The sequence below is a fragment of the Meleagris gallopavo genome, chromosome 17 (assembly GCF_905368555.1).
Source record: "Meleagris gallopavo chromosome 17, MGAL_WU_HG_1.1, whole genome shotgun sequence".
Lineage (NCBI taxonomy): Eukaryota > Metazoa > Chordata > Aves > Galliformes > Phasianidae > Meleagris > Meleagris gallopavo.
The window spans coordinates 7,337,328-7,352,585 of NC_139420.1; the positions used below are offsets into that span (position 1 = coordinate 7,337,328).

Consider the following 15,258-nt stretch of genomic DNA (forward strand, 5'->3'; position numbering starts at 1 on the left):
CAATGAAATCTGAGGCATTTGTGTGTGCTTTGTACTCTAAACAGGAACTGGCCTGCCACCTCAAACTCCATACCAAATCACAAGCAACAGAGCAGAAAACCAAATTATTCTCAGCTGTTACACTGCTTAATTTAATATTTCCAATGAGCTCCTTTTCCTTCTCTTCAAGAATGAAATGCATATTTGTGCTGTGTCACAAAACATTAGATTTTGTCAAGGCAATTCATTTTTCAATGGTAATTTGTAAGTGCGCACCATACCACACACGGTCTGGGGAATTTTATGGCTTCTTTCAGAGGGAAGGAAAATAAGGAGCACTCAAACTAGTGATGAGAGCATGGAAAATAAAAGTGAGGAGAGGTAACAATAACAGGCAGAGCATTCATCTCAGCCAGACAGCTTTCAGAAAGGAGAGCCCATGGAGCCAGCAGTGGCCACGTGCTTTGGGTGCTCCAAGGCCAACGCTGCAAGCGTCGCTGATGGGCGCAGAGCAAGATCCAGCTCTCTGCAGCGTTTCAAACATGGAATGTAATGGGGCATAAAACAGGCTAAATAGCCTCATCAGCTTGATAATAAAGCAAATAGAAGCCAGCCAGCTCCTGGGCTCGTTATCACAGGGAGAACTTTGTTGAAGACAGCGTTTAGGTGGGAAGTTCATCAGAGGAACTGCATGATGAGACAGCGTGCTCCTGTAATTACACCTGTGATTTGAGGCTTGAATTATGTCACCAGTGGGGGCAAGAGGGGACTCAATCTACTGTTTGTCATACTGTATTCACAGGCAGCCAATTAATTAAACTCATGCTGCAGAGACCTCCATGACCAGACCCAAGGAAAAGGAAGGAATTCCCCACCCCAGTGCTGAACTCAGCTTCTCTAGCACTGGTTAGCTTTTCCACCTCTTTGCAGGCATCAGGCATGGAGTGCAGCAGGAAGGGATGCAGCCTGCATGAGCGGATGACAGCAGGGTTTTCCAGCTGGGGGTTTCTGTACTTCTGCCCCACGGACATCACAGGGGAGCTGTGATCCCACAGGTGCTTATTGCTTGGTGAAGCATCAAAGAAAGATAGCACTGCCACGCTCCTGTACCAGAGGACCGTGGGGTCCTTGTGCATCCCAGACCCCCCTGCTGGGCCCTCCCACGTGCCACCCCACACAGCACCCAGTGCCCACGGCGCTCCCTCTGCTCGCCACCTGCACTTTGTGTTTGTGCTCCACTGCGAGCTAATAGCAGGTATCCAGCCTGTCAGGGGCTGACATGTTGTGACACGCCACAGCGTGACAAGTCCTGAGTGATGCCACTAAACGGGATCCTGTTGCATCCGTGCCAGAAAGCACTGAGACTCTCCTGGTTGGTACCACCAGCCGTTCTCCTCCTCCAGCAGGAGATGGGCAGGGCAGCCCGGTGTTGGCACGCATCTAGGTGGCAGAACGCTGCCAGCTTTGTTCTGCACCGTTGGCTGCACATTGCCCTGGGGAGCAGTGCAACACCCAGCAGCCCCACGCACCCATCCCTGCTGCGTGCCGGGCTCCGATGGTGCAGGGAGCTGTTTGCTTCCTCAGTGCCCAACGACCAAGTAAGAGAAGATTTATAGCGTATTTTAAGGTTAATCAGTAAAATCTTTCAGGCAACTAACTGTATAAGCTTCCATTCAAATCGTGTGATTTATAACGCTGAGAAGAAGTGATTGGAAACAGCACAGAGAGCTGCAGGAGGTGGTGTTTGCTCTGAGCCCCCTTGGGCTCAATGGGCACTGCTAAGCTGCACTCATGCTGAGCCACCAGCATCCCCACGGCTTTGTCCCCCACCATCCCTGTTGCCAGCTCACAAATCTGTGGACACGGTGCTTCAGCTTAACAAAGACAGCAACCAGCCTGTGGATGACCACATCCAGTACACTGACCACAGCCAACACATTGACCACAGCCAGACAGAGTTAAACAACGGTTCCAAGCAGAGAGAAAGCAATTATACAACATCTAGACATTCTGTGTGGCTCCTGAGCCACTGAGCTCTTCGGGAGCAGCCAGCGAGGGGACTGCGATAGTCACAAATGGTGTTTATTTGCCTTACTTAAAAATATACGGATTTTCTCTCCAGTTCTGGGGAGGGGGAAAGGTTAATGAATTCCTTCAGAGCCAAGAGATCTTCAGGCCTCTCAGTGGAAACGAGGTCAGAAATCAATGCTGGAGGTGGAGAAGGGAGGCCAGGTTGGAAAATAATGAAAAAGGGGGAAAAAAAAATACATAAATAAAGAGGCAGGGAAAAATGATAAGCTAAACAAATGGCAGGGCAACACTCGCTGAGCTCCCCACAAAGAATATTGAATTATTGTCTATAATTTGGGCTATCGAACCTAAATTAGGGCCTCCAGACTAAAAACCGCTGCATTGTGCGGGGGTACATCGAGGGTCAAACGCTCCTTTGGTTTGCTCATTATTTGCTCTGATACTAGGCTGTCATTAGCAGCAGCAGCACTGAACAAAGCTACATTACAAAGGCAGTACACATCAATGGTGCTAATTAATTGGATTAATGGAAGGGCAGCACAAATTAGGTCTGGCTTGGATAATTTCAATGAAAACTGAATACCAATCCCCAAAGTCATTGGAATATGGATGAGGCAAATTGAGTTAAAATAGAGGAGACTGCTGCATTCATTAGCCCGCCCACCCTCTGAAGTAGTTGTTTAATATGCAAACTATTAATATGCAAATCAGCACAAATGAAAAAAGTGCTTTTTTTTTTTTTTTTTTTTTTTTTTTTTAATTCTCCTGAACACAGGCAGCTGCCTGACGTGAAAGAACTGCGCGTTTCCATGCTGGCAGACGATGGCATTGCAGAGAGGAGCTTTTATCTCAGAAATTCACATCTTGTAGGCTGCGCTGCCCTCGTCCCAGCAGCACGCAGCCTAGGGCATGGAATGGGCTGAGCTCAGCAAAAAAAAAAAAAAAAAAAAATCAGCAATCCTGCCCCAAACCAGGCTGCCAGGCTCAGAGAGCTCTGCACACAAGCTCTTTGAGCAGAGTACGAGCAAAGTGGGCTTGGGAGATGCTCAACCCAACAGCTGGCACCTTGTCCTGCCCCTAGGCCCAGGGCAGGGCCTGTGCTCCCATGTTTGAGGCATGGCCCTCAGGTCAGCGCCTCTCCTGGCTCCAAAGCACCGGTAACTGCTTTGCTTGCTAAGCGGAAAGGCAGCTTTCTCACTGGTTGTAAACCTTCTTGCAGGAGGAAGCCTTTCAGCAGAAGCAAAGCAACATTCAATATCTAGACTGAAGTCCTACATTTGGGCCAGAAACATGAGAAAGAGCACACCAAACCATTTATTGAAGCAAGGCAGCAAGCCTGCCCAATCCTGTAACTAAGGACGGCACTCCAACTCTCCCAGGACCTTCAGGTCTGTGTGGGTCTCAGGCAGAGCTCTGGTAACCAGGCACTGCAGGAGCACCACAAGATCACACAAACGGTTCCTCCCGAGACCATAATCCGAATTGCCTTGGCCAGCATAAGAACAGCTGAGCGTGTGAAGATTAGCAATAATTCCCAACCCATTTCTGACTTCACGGTCCCAGCCCTGTAAATTACAGCTCTATTGTGGTGCTTTCCCAGCGCTGCTGCGGCGCCAATCACCGCCCTCCGACAATTACACAGCAAGTGAAAAACTTCTTAGAAACTGTAATTACACCTAAGAACTGTTTCCCTCTTTGGCTTCCGTTGCCTAGCGGGTGACCCTTCAATGTTGTGACAAACGTGTTGTTTGGAATTATTTTTTCATTTCTAGCTGTTAACCAGACATGTCACCGCTTCAGCTTTTGGCATTTTGTGCTCTGATTTTTCTTCATACTTAAATAAGATTATGCATGTTATCTCACACCCACCAGCTCACCACATGCACGTGCCACTCGGGGCCCACCACTGGCAGCCTCACCCAAGGGCTGATGCAGGCAGATCCGGCTCTGGAGAAACAGGCACACTTGTAGAATCATGAAGGTTGGAAAAGACCTTTAAGATCATCCATTCCAACCACCCACTTACCACCAACATTGCCCACTAGACATGTCCTAAAGTACTACAGCCACCCTTTCCTTAAACAACCCCAGGGATGGTGACCATATCCCTCCCTGGGTAGTCTGTGCCAGTGCCTGACCTCTCTTTCTGACAATGAATTCTTCCTAATATTCCATCCTTTGACTTAATTGAGATTCCCACCTCCAGGGAAGCAGCTCCTTCTTCCCTAGAGAAATGAGCCTTTCACAGCCTAAGCACCCCTTGTCAGAGTAGTGTCAGCAGGACTGGGACAGGGACAGCACTCTATGTTCCTTTTCGAGCTGTTACATTTACACCTTTCCTTTCTTCTGCAGGTTTCTACACTGTGCTCACCACTTGGTTTTCAGTACATCATCAGTGCAGAATACATGTAAGCCCTTTGCACACAATTAAGCCGTTAAATGTCGAAAGAGATGAGGGTTGCTCTTCTCTTCCAGGACATCACCGAGTCCAACACACCATGCCATCAGTCCTGGGGCATTTGGATGTGTGTGAAAGCAGCCCACTAGGAAGTAAATATCTTAGTTCGACCCAACTACAGCACTGCATTGATTTGCTCGGTGCTCCATCCCACCACAGGATGGGCATAGGGTGAACACAGGGGTTCCTTAATGCCACTTTGCAGGAGCACACCCCGCCTTCCCTAACCAAAGTCAGATCAGCTCCTCAGCAGAACAAGCCTGGAGCATGGCAGCTATTTTCTTGGTGATTTCATTGGGTTTGTTTTTCTGTGCATAAGGCGATGTTCCTGTGATCCCTCCAAGACCTGGCAGAGCCTGCGCGCTCTTGTCACCCTGTAACAGCTTCCTGGATTAATGATTCTGCAAAGGGCTAATTCTTAAGAGGGCAATGTCTTTTGCAGGCTGGTATTGATCTTTGTCAGCTTCCCCTTGAAAGAAAGAAAATATTGGCTTATTTACAAAAGGCAGCTTTTTGCTCCTGGCAAGTCAGCCTCAAGATTCACGGCTCCTCATGTCCCTCAGAAATTGGATAGGCTGAGGGGGACTCCTGTAGTGTCAAAATCAAAGTCCTCAAAGTTCACAAAACTGCAGACTTAAATGGCAGGAGAGGATGGGGACTTCTGCCAAGCCAATGGGCAGAGGGTCCCACGCCGCAGAACAAAGCCCATCACAGGGCTGAGCCGGGGAAAGGAGCTGTGCAGAGAGCAGACCCCGTGTCATGCCTGAAATGCTGCAGTTGAGCTCTGGTTTGTGTTCCACGGCAGAAGATAATAGAGGCTTTCAACGGTATGTATGGGATAGATTTTATATGTACGTATTGATATTTGTATAAGAGCAATGTAAAAATGTACAACATTCAAACTGAAAAACAATCTAAATTCCGGAGGAAAAAATAGGAAAACACAAAGAGACACTCTTTGATAAGCAGCATTATACTGAAATGGAAGCATTCCCACCAACCATTTTCCCTTCAGAAGATGGCCCTTGCAGCAGGACAAAGCCGGGCAGCCCTGGTTCCTCCCTGCAGAGGGGCCCGCTGTCACTGAGCAGCACAGGAGGTGTACACGGAGAGCCTGAGCTCTCTCTGCCTCCTCAGAACAGAACCCAAAATATCTGCACAGCAACAACCAAAGGCACGGGGCTGATTTGCAAAGCCATCCCAGAATAGCGCAAATCTGTGTGCATCTGTGCATATGTATAGATACGTACACACACAAATAGAGAGGGAGGCATTTTCGGCTCAGATAAAGGAGGAAACATGAACTACAATGCTAAAAAGAGGCAGGAGGATGCACGGCTACAGAGCACTGCCTGGGGTGCACCCAATGCCCAGTCAGCGCACGCCCTATGGCTGCCCCATGCCTCCTGTGGGCACTATGGCACTCAGCACAGCACAGCCCCACCGATGTCCCCACAGCAGGCACAGGGTTGGGCTGCAAATTCCCCATGGGATGTTTATGGCCAAGCTTGGGGCAGCACCACCAAACACCACATTGCCAGGCCTTGGTGCTCTCCCCATCTGAGGATGCACACCTGAGTGCCTGCCGGGCTGTGCATAGGTTGGCGGTTCTGCACACCCTCAGCCCCCGCTGTGCAATATTATACACTGAATACAAATAAACAAAAAGACGAAAAAGCTCTTCCACCCACCAACTCCTGCTGTGCAGAAGGTGCCAAATCAGATTACAGCGCACAGTTGCCACATTATCCTGTCTCGACTTCACTAACGCTCATTAAGCTTCTAAAATCCTTTTTATGGTGTTTATAACACCTCCAGAGGAGTTTACTGTGTAAATATTATTCTACCATTAAATCCTGCAACAAGGCAACCGTCAACAAGTGGAATTTGTAATGGGCCTGCCGAGAGGGCTCTGCTTGCAGGCTGCAAAGCCTGTGAAGTGAGGCCAACGAAAGCAGCCAAGAACACAGTACGGAGTGATAAAGCACTTCATTTTGATGCTTTAAATCTCCTACCACTTGGGCCTGCTTAATGTAACAGGCCCACTGAGACGTTAGATTTGGGCCTGGAGTCAAATAAGCTACGGGGAGCCACTTACTGAAAGCAGCCTTCCACGTAGCGGAGCATTAGCAGTTTAACCCAGCTAATCTGGCACGGCAGTATAGGAGGGGGTATGAGGGGGGTTACCCCAAAATGGGGCCAAGCCCGGCTCCCAGCATGGGGCGATGAGGATGCGTGGGGCAATGGGACCACGGAGCCGCAGCACAGAGCTCCCTGCTCACCCCACTGCAAACAAAGGCAGGCAGAAAGGAGATGGGCGCATGGAAAAGAGAGAGCAGAAAGCAGAAGGAAGGGGGGGGGGGTCAGGAAGCGGAGAGGAGGGAAGGAGACTCCCTGAAGATCCCGCGGAGTTGGCGAGTGTCAAAATATCAACAGCTGTTCCCAGAGCACAAAATAAACACATTGGAAACGCACGCGCTCTGCAGAGCCGCACTGCCCGCGCCAAGAGCCGCTCTGTTCCCCCGCCAGCCCCGGCACCTGGCTCTGCTGGATGGCAGCTCACGGGGTGTGCCAGCCCTGCTCACTGCCAGGCAGCACCCGGCCAGCCAGACACAGCACCGCCACCCTCTGCTCCAGTAATGGAAAACGAACCCCGAAAGAAGCATAGGGTGATCGATAATGAAAATGCTGAGCACATCGCCGATGCCCAATTGAAGTATTTCAAGTTGCTGTACCCCTTTCTTAAAGCCTCCCCTCCCAGAACAAAGGCAAAATCCCAAACCTGTCCTTAACTGTTAAACACCACTTCGAAATGAAAAATCTCATCTTGAAAAAAGCAATCTGATGCATTGCGAGGTTTTGGGAAATGAAGAGCCTTCCTTCTTTTTGGGGCCAAAGCAGCAGTCGAGCTCAAGCTCTGGTTCAGCAGCAGCCCTCCGCCCTGACCCCTGGTGCTGTGCCAGGCAGCATTGGGGTATCTCAGCACAGAACAGTACGGTTTGGTACAGCATGGCCCCGCAGCTTGGCAACCTGTACTAGCGCAAGAAAGAAGATGACCAAGTTTGGAAATGTTGCTAAATAATTTCTACCAGATGTGTTTCCTTGTTCCTTTGTCAGTGCCTGCACCCACAGGCGGGGCTCCTCAGGTTCAGGGGCTGCTCTCCCCCCACACAGAGCCAGGCAGCACCACAGCAGCTGGGAGCCCATACAGAGTCCATTCCATGAACTTCACATTTCACAAAACCATTTGGAAGAGCAGAAACAAACACTGCAAAGTGCCTGTGAAGGAATACGCTGGAAAGCATTGCTGCAGCTTAGCTAAAACGGATCGGGCTTGACAAAAGCGCTTGGAGTTTATTTTGATTTTGACTTCCAGCAAAATGATCTATCGTGTAAAAATAATACAGAAGACAACAGTTGTGATGCAAAACACAATGCAATATGATAAATAATGAAAATATTGAAATACAAGCTGTTTGCAAATTAAAAATTGAAACAACTTGATACGAGAATGTCACAGAGGGTGTCACAGTGAGCTGAGTGCTTTTCCAGCCTCCCCCCCCAAAACAAAACCCTGCTGCAGAGCTCCAGCACCGGGCCACTGGCACATGGTTTGGCAGCTGCTGGCACCGGAGCACCATGCACCCTCTGCCCCATGGTGTGCCCCCAGCTCTGTGGTGATGGCAAACACACAGATGTGTGAAGGAGCAGCCATTGCCATGGCAATAGAACACAACAGGCAGTGGGTTGGGGACCAGGATGGAACAGGGCAGGGCCCCCCAACCTGCAGGGTTGGATTATGCACTGCCCCAAGCCCCACAGGGCACAGCCCTCTTCCAAAGCCATGTTCAGACACAATAAGATGATGGTAGCATCAGGAAAGGAGGGAAAAATATCTCCTCATGCCTCTCCTAGGAAAATGCAGCTTGATAACTCCCCCCGAAGATGCATATTTTAGCAGCGTTGTCATCCACATATTTATCTTCTCAGTAAGCCCCGAGAAAAGGCCAACACTGTGCACACGCGAGAGCTGCAGCTGGTGCTGCTTCCCGCACGAGTCCACAGCTGTGGGGAGGGCTAAAGGACAGGAGGGGTCTGCCCTGGGCAGGAACCACCACAGTATGTCATCACAGGGGGGTGAACCCACTTATACACAGCCCACCTGTGTCAGAGGTGATGGAGCAGTGCTGCAAAACACACTGCTGTTCACAAGGTTTTGTGGCATGGCACAGCACATAGCATGGCACGGACACTGATATCAAGTGAGGGAACTCCAGGGAGTCATCGAAGGGGCTCTTCTCCAAAATGAGGTCTAGAGGAATCATAGAACCATGAAGGTTGGAAAAGACTTCTAAGATCATCCAGTCCACCTACCACCAATATTGACAAATTATACATCCACCCTTTCCTTAAACACCTCTAGGGATGGTGACCCCACCACTCCCTGGGCAGCCTGTACCAGCACATGACCACTCTTTCTGAGGAAACATTGTTCCTGAATGGGCTCGAGATCTTCCTCAAAAACGGGCATGGAGCTGCAGCTGTGCAGATGGGGTTTGGCAGTACAGGAGGACTGATCTGGGTGTCAGTGCCTGCGTTCCTTTTGGACTGCTTGAAAATACATGCTCCATCCAAGGTGACAAGTAATACTGCAACAGCTCCTATGCAATAAATGGTTTGCACGATAGTGCAACAAGAGGGCAATTGCAAATGCCCTGTGTCCTGATGAGCAAAGACATGATTCTTGGTAAAGGTAGATGGTGGCCCTGCACTGCCTTCCCAGCAGTATCCGTGGGGCACAGGGCCAGCCCCACAGCACAGCTCCCTGCTTCCACAGCAGTCACCAGCACAACCCAAAACAGGCAGCAGCAGCTGGGCAAGATGAGGAGCACTCCTGTGCTGCTACACCATGCTGAAGGATGCACTTGCACGCCACACAGAGCTGCAGGACCCAAAACACCCCAACCTGAGCAGCCAGCGTGTGAGAAAACAACTGGGTGCTGAAGGCACTGCTGCAGATACAGAATGCTAATTAGAGGGTTTCCATCAAAAGGCAGGCTGAGTAAGGTTCCCAATTATCCAGATAGGGATACAGATTTTAATGGGCACCAGCACTCCCAACAAAGCTCTGCATGCTGCTCCTGACACAATCCCATTCAGGCAGCTTTTGTGAGGCTGTGAGGGAGCGGTGCTGGGAACACCACCATGGCTCCAGGCAGAGCATAGGGCTGGAGCAGCTCTGCTTACCAGGATCACGCCCAGCTCACAGCAGCAAGAAGTCTCACCCTGCCTGGTCCCACACACCACAATGCTGCCCTTCAGAACCCGCTGTTGTGTTTCTTCTGCAGTGCTGCAAACACACGCTCAGAGACCTAGCATTCGCACAGAGAAAGCCGCACTCTCACTCACTCAGCTCTCACCGAGGGCACCCTCACCAGCAATGCCTGCACCCGCTGGTGCCAGCAGCACCGTGCCATGGCCGCCCGCAGCCGCCACACGCCGTGACTCAGGCAGCAGGAATGTGGGAGCTCAGCCCCATGCGGCGCTGAAAGCCTTTTAATTCCAGCCTGGTGATGAATGGGTAAGGCCTGAAATGAAATGTTCGGAGGCTCAATGTACCAGGCCTCCCGCTTGTAATTATTTTTGTACAGAATATGTCAAGTGTCGTGCTTCACAAGAACTCGTTTAGCATGCAAACATTTTGTGATTAAGTGAGGCTTACTTAATTAAGCACTTTGTAATGACTCTTAAACCAAAGAGTAGTGGATTAGTGCGTCCTATTTGTGTCTATCATGTTAAAGGCGCGCTAATAACAGGTTGCTGCAGACAATTAGGGTTAGAATACAGAGTGGATGGAGGGAGAACCAGCAGGCATCCAGAGCCCCACCACTCGCTCATGCCCTGATTTAAAGCCACCTCAGCACAGACAAAGCAAATGCATTTTCTGCATGTGCTACTGAGCTGCAGTGCTTTGCATTGCTGAGTGCTATGTACCAGGTTGTTCCTAGGGCCCCACAGCAAGCAGGAGGCTGGATTGGGTGGGCATTATCCCAGGATATGGCCCCCACCCCAGCCAAGACCACAGGTATTCAATTGCCACAACAGCAACCAGCTGGTGATTTGCTCATGGTGGTTTGGAACCATGTTTGCATGCCCACATTGACGACAGAATGGCACAGCCCATGCCCACAGTGCTTTTAGGGCACAGCCTGGGTAGGGGTTCTCACACCAGGAAGAGAGTACAATGGGTGTGGGTCTGTGCCCTGAGCTCACCAACCACCTACATTAGCTCCTGTCACAACAATGGCACTTCTAAGGCAAGGAAGACACACACAACTGTGTGATCATGGAATCATCTGAGTAAGAAGGGACCCACAAAATCACCTAGTCTAACTTCTTTCAACGCACAGGGACACCCACAGCTCCATCAGGTGCTCAGAGAGTCCTATCCCCTGACCTTGGGTGTCTCCAAGGGCAGGGCTCAGCCCTCGGTGCTGGTGAGGCTGCCACCAAGCCTGTCTCCCGACATGGTTTATCTCAGCAATTCTTCGTCACCCTACACCACTCAATCAAATAACAGCTTGCCGTGTCCCTCTCCCTTCAGGGCATCCACTGGGGCCGGAGTTTACCTGATGCTATCACAGTACATCCTGAGCAAGGCACTGCTTGTTGCTTCAGCTCCTGCCCACAGAAGGTGCAAGCCACCTCCCGCGGTCATCTGTGACGTCTCAGAGACACTCCAGGCCACGTTCGAGAACTGACGGGCCGGGGATCCTCCGGAGCCCACGACGGCGGCGCTGCCCCTGCAGGCGAGGACGGCACAGAGCGGCAGCTGCGGGCGCTGCTCTCCGCCGCAGCCCGGAGCCCTTTGTCTCACCGCGGCCGGGAGCACAAAGGCGCTGCCGAACCCGACCCGGGCTCTGGAGGGCGTGCGGTCCCCGCGGCCCGGCCCGGCTCTGGGACCCGGCCAAAGGCAGCACCTGCAACGTCTCCTCGCACCCTTCCCGCGTGCTCGTGCAGAAATACCGATGTGCTGATGGTACAGCCGGAGGGCTGGGAGAAGGGGAGAGGGAGGCTGTTTGCCATGGTAACGGTCCGACAGCGAGCCGGGAGCTGCAGCGTGTTCGGGAAGCAATGCTCAGCCCCTCCTGTTCCCAGCCCCGGGGTGATGCGTTTGTCACAGGTGCTGCCACCACCCCGTACATCGCAAATTATCTCATTACTCCCCACCAACTAATTCATTTAAAGGACTACAGCAAGCAGCACATCAATCCAGAAAGTACAGTGAAGGTGAGAGGCAGAGCTCTAGCTCCATACGTAGCACATACCAGGAGCAGTGTTCTAAAAGTACCAGGCATAGGGCAGTATGGAGCACTCTGAGGACTGCAGAGGCTGAGCTGAGCAACGCTGCTCCCATTGCACACAGTGAGCGCTGGGCCAAAAGCACCCGGGGCTGCACTGAGGCAGGGATGGAGGTGGTGGTCCCTGCAGTTCCTGCTTGGCTTGCTGCAGGAGATGGGAGAGACAGCAAAGGGGAGGACTTAAGGTGCATAGAGAAGTGCTCAGCCAGGCCCTGTCTCACTCCCTTAGTAACAGTGCTATTAAACCCCACGCTAATCCAGTAGGTTCTGCTCCTCTGTTCACTTTTGAAAGTAGAAAAAGTGGGACAGTACTAATCCTGGGAAATCCTTCCCTGTGAACCAAGAAAGAATTCTGAGTTTAACAAATAAACATACTTACCTTCACATGCATGGGCTAACAGAGCTCCAAGCCAGTGGTTGTGTACGTTAGGGCCAATTCTTCTCTGTCCTGAAAAACATGAAACTCCTATCATCTTCCCTGCAATAAGCCAGTGCTACAAGCAAGCAGCGCCCTCAGAGCAGAAGGCAACAGTGCAGCAATGTTAAGGCTCAGAGCTTTGATACCACTCACCCCTTTGCCCCCAGCTCCTGATTTTCAAATGCTCAGAAGACAACAGGTAATAAATCTGGGTATTTTACACTTTTTCATTTCCTCTTACCTCACATTTAATGAGATTTCTCCCTTAACAAAGGTACTATTGAAACTGACTCTTAAACAAGGCCAGACAGGGGCTGGAGCACTCTGGGGATGGGCAGGGGAGGAGGGCTGTAAAAGACTGGGGAGGAAAAGGGACCTCAGGAAACAAGCAGCCTGGCTTTAGTTCAAGATTTGAGGGAAGGTTTAAAAGGGATCTTATTTTATCTCAAGCACATACCCAGCCTGGAAATCATCTCCTCCTTGGCATTACACGGGGCTGAGCCTGGTCTTACAGAGCCCCAAGCACTAGAGATTTACTGCTACAGTGCCCTCAGCTCCTTCAGCACAGGTGAAATTTATACTGCTAAGAGGGACACCAGCTGAATGCCCTTGCAAACATCAGCAGGGGATAAACAGTGGGACTGCCATTAGCATAGTTCAATCACTATTAATTTGCAGTGGATCCCCCCTGAGCTCAGGAAGGAGAGAGGCTGTGCAGCATAGAGGTGTGGGCTGGTAGCATAAGGATGCTACTGGGAGGGAAGGGGGGTAATGGTTTGGTCCTGTGCTGTGTACAGGGGAGAGATATTGCTCATTCCAAACCTGAACCACCCTTGAACACAAACCAGCAGCTTTAACTGAGAACTCCTGAACTTGCACTGTAGCTCTGAACTTGGAGAAGCCAAAACATTCTGCAAAACCTCCAGCTCTGCGAGACTTTCCAAGCCCTCAATGCCTTATGTTTTAGTAGCTGTTGAATTTCAGAAGTTCAGTATTGCAACTGAGGGCGATTAACGAGCAAGGGGAGGGAGGGGATCAAAGCTCCCACTCTTGTGAGCACTCTCAGAGGAAGTTTCAGGTGGAAGTGATGCTTCTCAAGAGGGCTGTGATCACACTGCTCTGTTGGATGCTGCAGTGATGGCTCAGCTCTGCTTGCACTCCCCACTCTCCTTTTGTTCCTGTTGCCATTCTATGGGTACAACTCCTTTTGTTTCTCACAATATTAAAAAGATATAATTAATTAATTGGGATATTTGAGTCTGCTTTCCTACCCTTCATAGAGAAAGGGGCTGGCTGTTGTGCTCTGTCCCATCCCCATTCTGGGTGCTTGTGCCATGGGAGTGATACTTAGCACTGGGAACCAGAGAGCACCCAGTACCTGAAGACACTGCTCCGTAGGGCAGGGAAAAGTCAGCAAACTGAAATGCCAGTGCACCCGAAGGGGAAGAGCAAAGGACAAACACAACTGTGGGAAGGAGCTCTGGTGGCAGAGGCCATCAGCGCAAGTGCAGCGCGGTGCCGACATCTGCTTGCTGTGACGCCGAGCTCGAGCCTGCAGGGCCTGGAAAAATGCAGCACTGTTTTAGTAACTCCAGGCAGTTGGCAGTTTCACTTTAAATTGCAGCGTTAATCAGAAACACATTGTCCATATTGTCAACACTTCGTTTAACCACTTCTATAAATTCGGTATTAGCGTTAAAAAGATTCTGATTTGACGGATGAAATAGTCATCCTCCTGCAAGCCAAACCCAATAAAAGAGCGCTAATAACTTAAGGAAATGAGGCAGAAGATACTTGACAGAGGCACAAATGGGTGAGATTTCCCTTCTTTCGTATCCGCTTATGAAGGAGCTGGCGGAGTCAGAACCGTGCGTGGCAGAGCGCTGCTGGGCCCAGCTTTGGGCACCAACATGGCACTGGGGATGGGATGGTGTCAGAACATCCTCTGTGTGTTTTCCTGGTGAGGGTGGCGCATGCTGTCACTGGACCTGCAGCTTTCAGGTCTTCTGGCTGTGTGCCCCATGCACATCCCCAAGTGGGGTGAGCTCGCGGTGCGTCGACCCACATCTCCTCCACCTCCCCCTATCAGTGCAGCCTTCTAAAAACACTTCTTTTTTTTTTCCTTTTTTTGTGAGCCAGGCCCCAGATTCCAAATCTAATTGCATGAAACGAGAGGCTTTCAGCACTTCTCATCCTACACAAATAGTTTCCATTTTGATTCCCAATCTTCTTGACAAAGTATTTGAAAGTTGTTGTTTTTACTGCAATATGAGTATTAGAAAAAATAGCTCCAGTCAGTGAACTTGGAAGTCATGGAATAATAATCCAACAACACAAGCCTTCTTGGAAAACTCTTCTGAGAATAACAGTGCCCTTGGGCATGTCTAGAGCCTTGTTTATTAAAACAATATAATTTAAGAATTAATGCATTTATAAAGCAGGACTTATTACATAAGAATATTGTGCTTCTTTCATCGTTACAAAGGATCTAGTTTCTAAATGAATGTAACCCATTTTAGAGGTTTTTCTCTTAATCTTATTTGGATTTAGGTAGCTGTTTTTGAGAAAAATATGGAAGATGGGAGAAAAAAAAGGAAACCTTTCCACAAATACTCATGTCAGCCAAACTCTTCACGGGTTCTGCTTCTAAAACTGAAGAATGCAAGAAGAGATCAGAATTAGGGGAAATAAATCACATTCCCAGAAAGCTCTCTATTTGTATTGGAACAGAGTGTGTCCGAGGGAGCAGGGAGATACTGGGGGACTGAGAGTGTTGGGAAGCACTGAAAGCATATCAAGGTTCCAGTTCTGCAAACAGTTATGCAAGTGGCTAATGGATGTACTGGCTGTGCTGCCCGGTCAGTGGTGGTCTGCACGCACCAAGGGCTGAGCACACACTGGCACAGGGACATGGCTGGGTATGGGGACACTGCTGGGTGCCGTGCTGATGCCAGTGCTGATGCTGATGCTTATATCGATGCCAGTGCAATGCCAGCTCCCCAACCCTGGGC

At 50.2% G+C, this 15,258-nt stretch overlaps 2 long non-coding RNA genes across 2 annotated transcripts in view; both read right to left on the reverse strand.

The window, feature by feature from the left end:
- The window catches only part of LOC146543178 (uncharacterized), a 66,691-nt gene extending 55,262 nt beyond the window's left edge, over positions 1–11,429 (reverse strand). The window contains exon 1 of the long non-coding RNA XR_014887007.1: positions 11,098–11,429. This is a non-coding gene — a long non-coding RNA (uncharacterized LOC146543178). The remainder of the gene's footprint in view (positions 1–11,097) is intronic.
- Positions 1–15,258, reverse strand: part of LOC109370355 (uncharacterized) — a 122,837-nt gene that overhangs the window by 82,397 nt on the left and 25,182 nt on the right. The window contains exon 2 of the long non-coding RNA XR_014887014.1: positions 12,209–12,277. This is a non-coding gene — a long non-coding RNA (uncharacterized LOC109370355). The remainder of the gene's footprint in view (positions 1–12,208; positions 12,278–15,258) is intronic.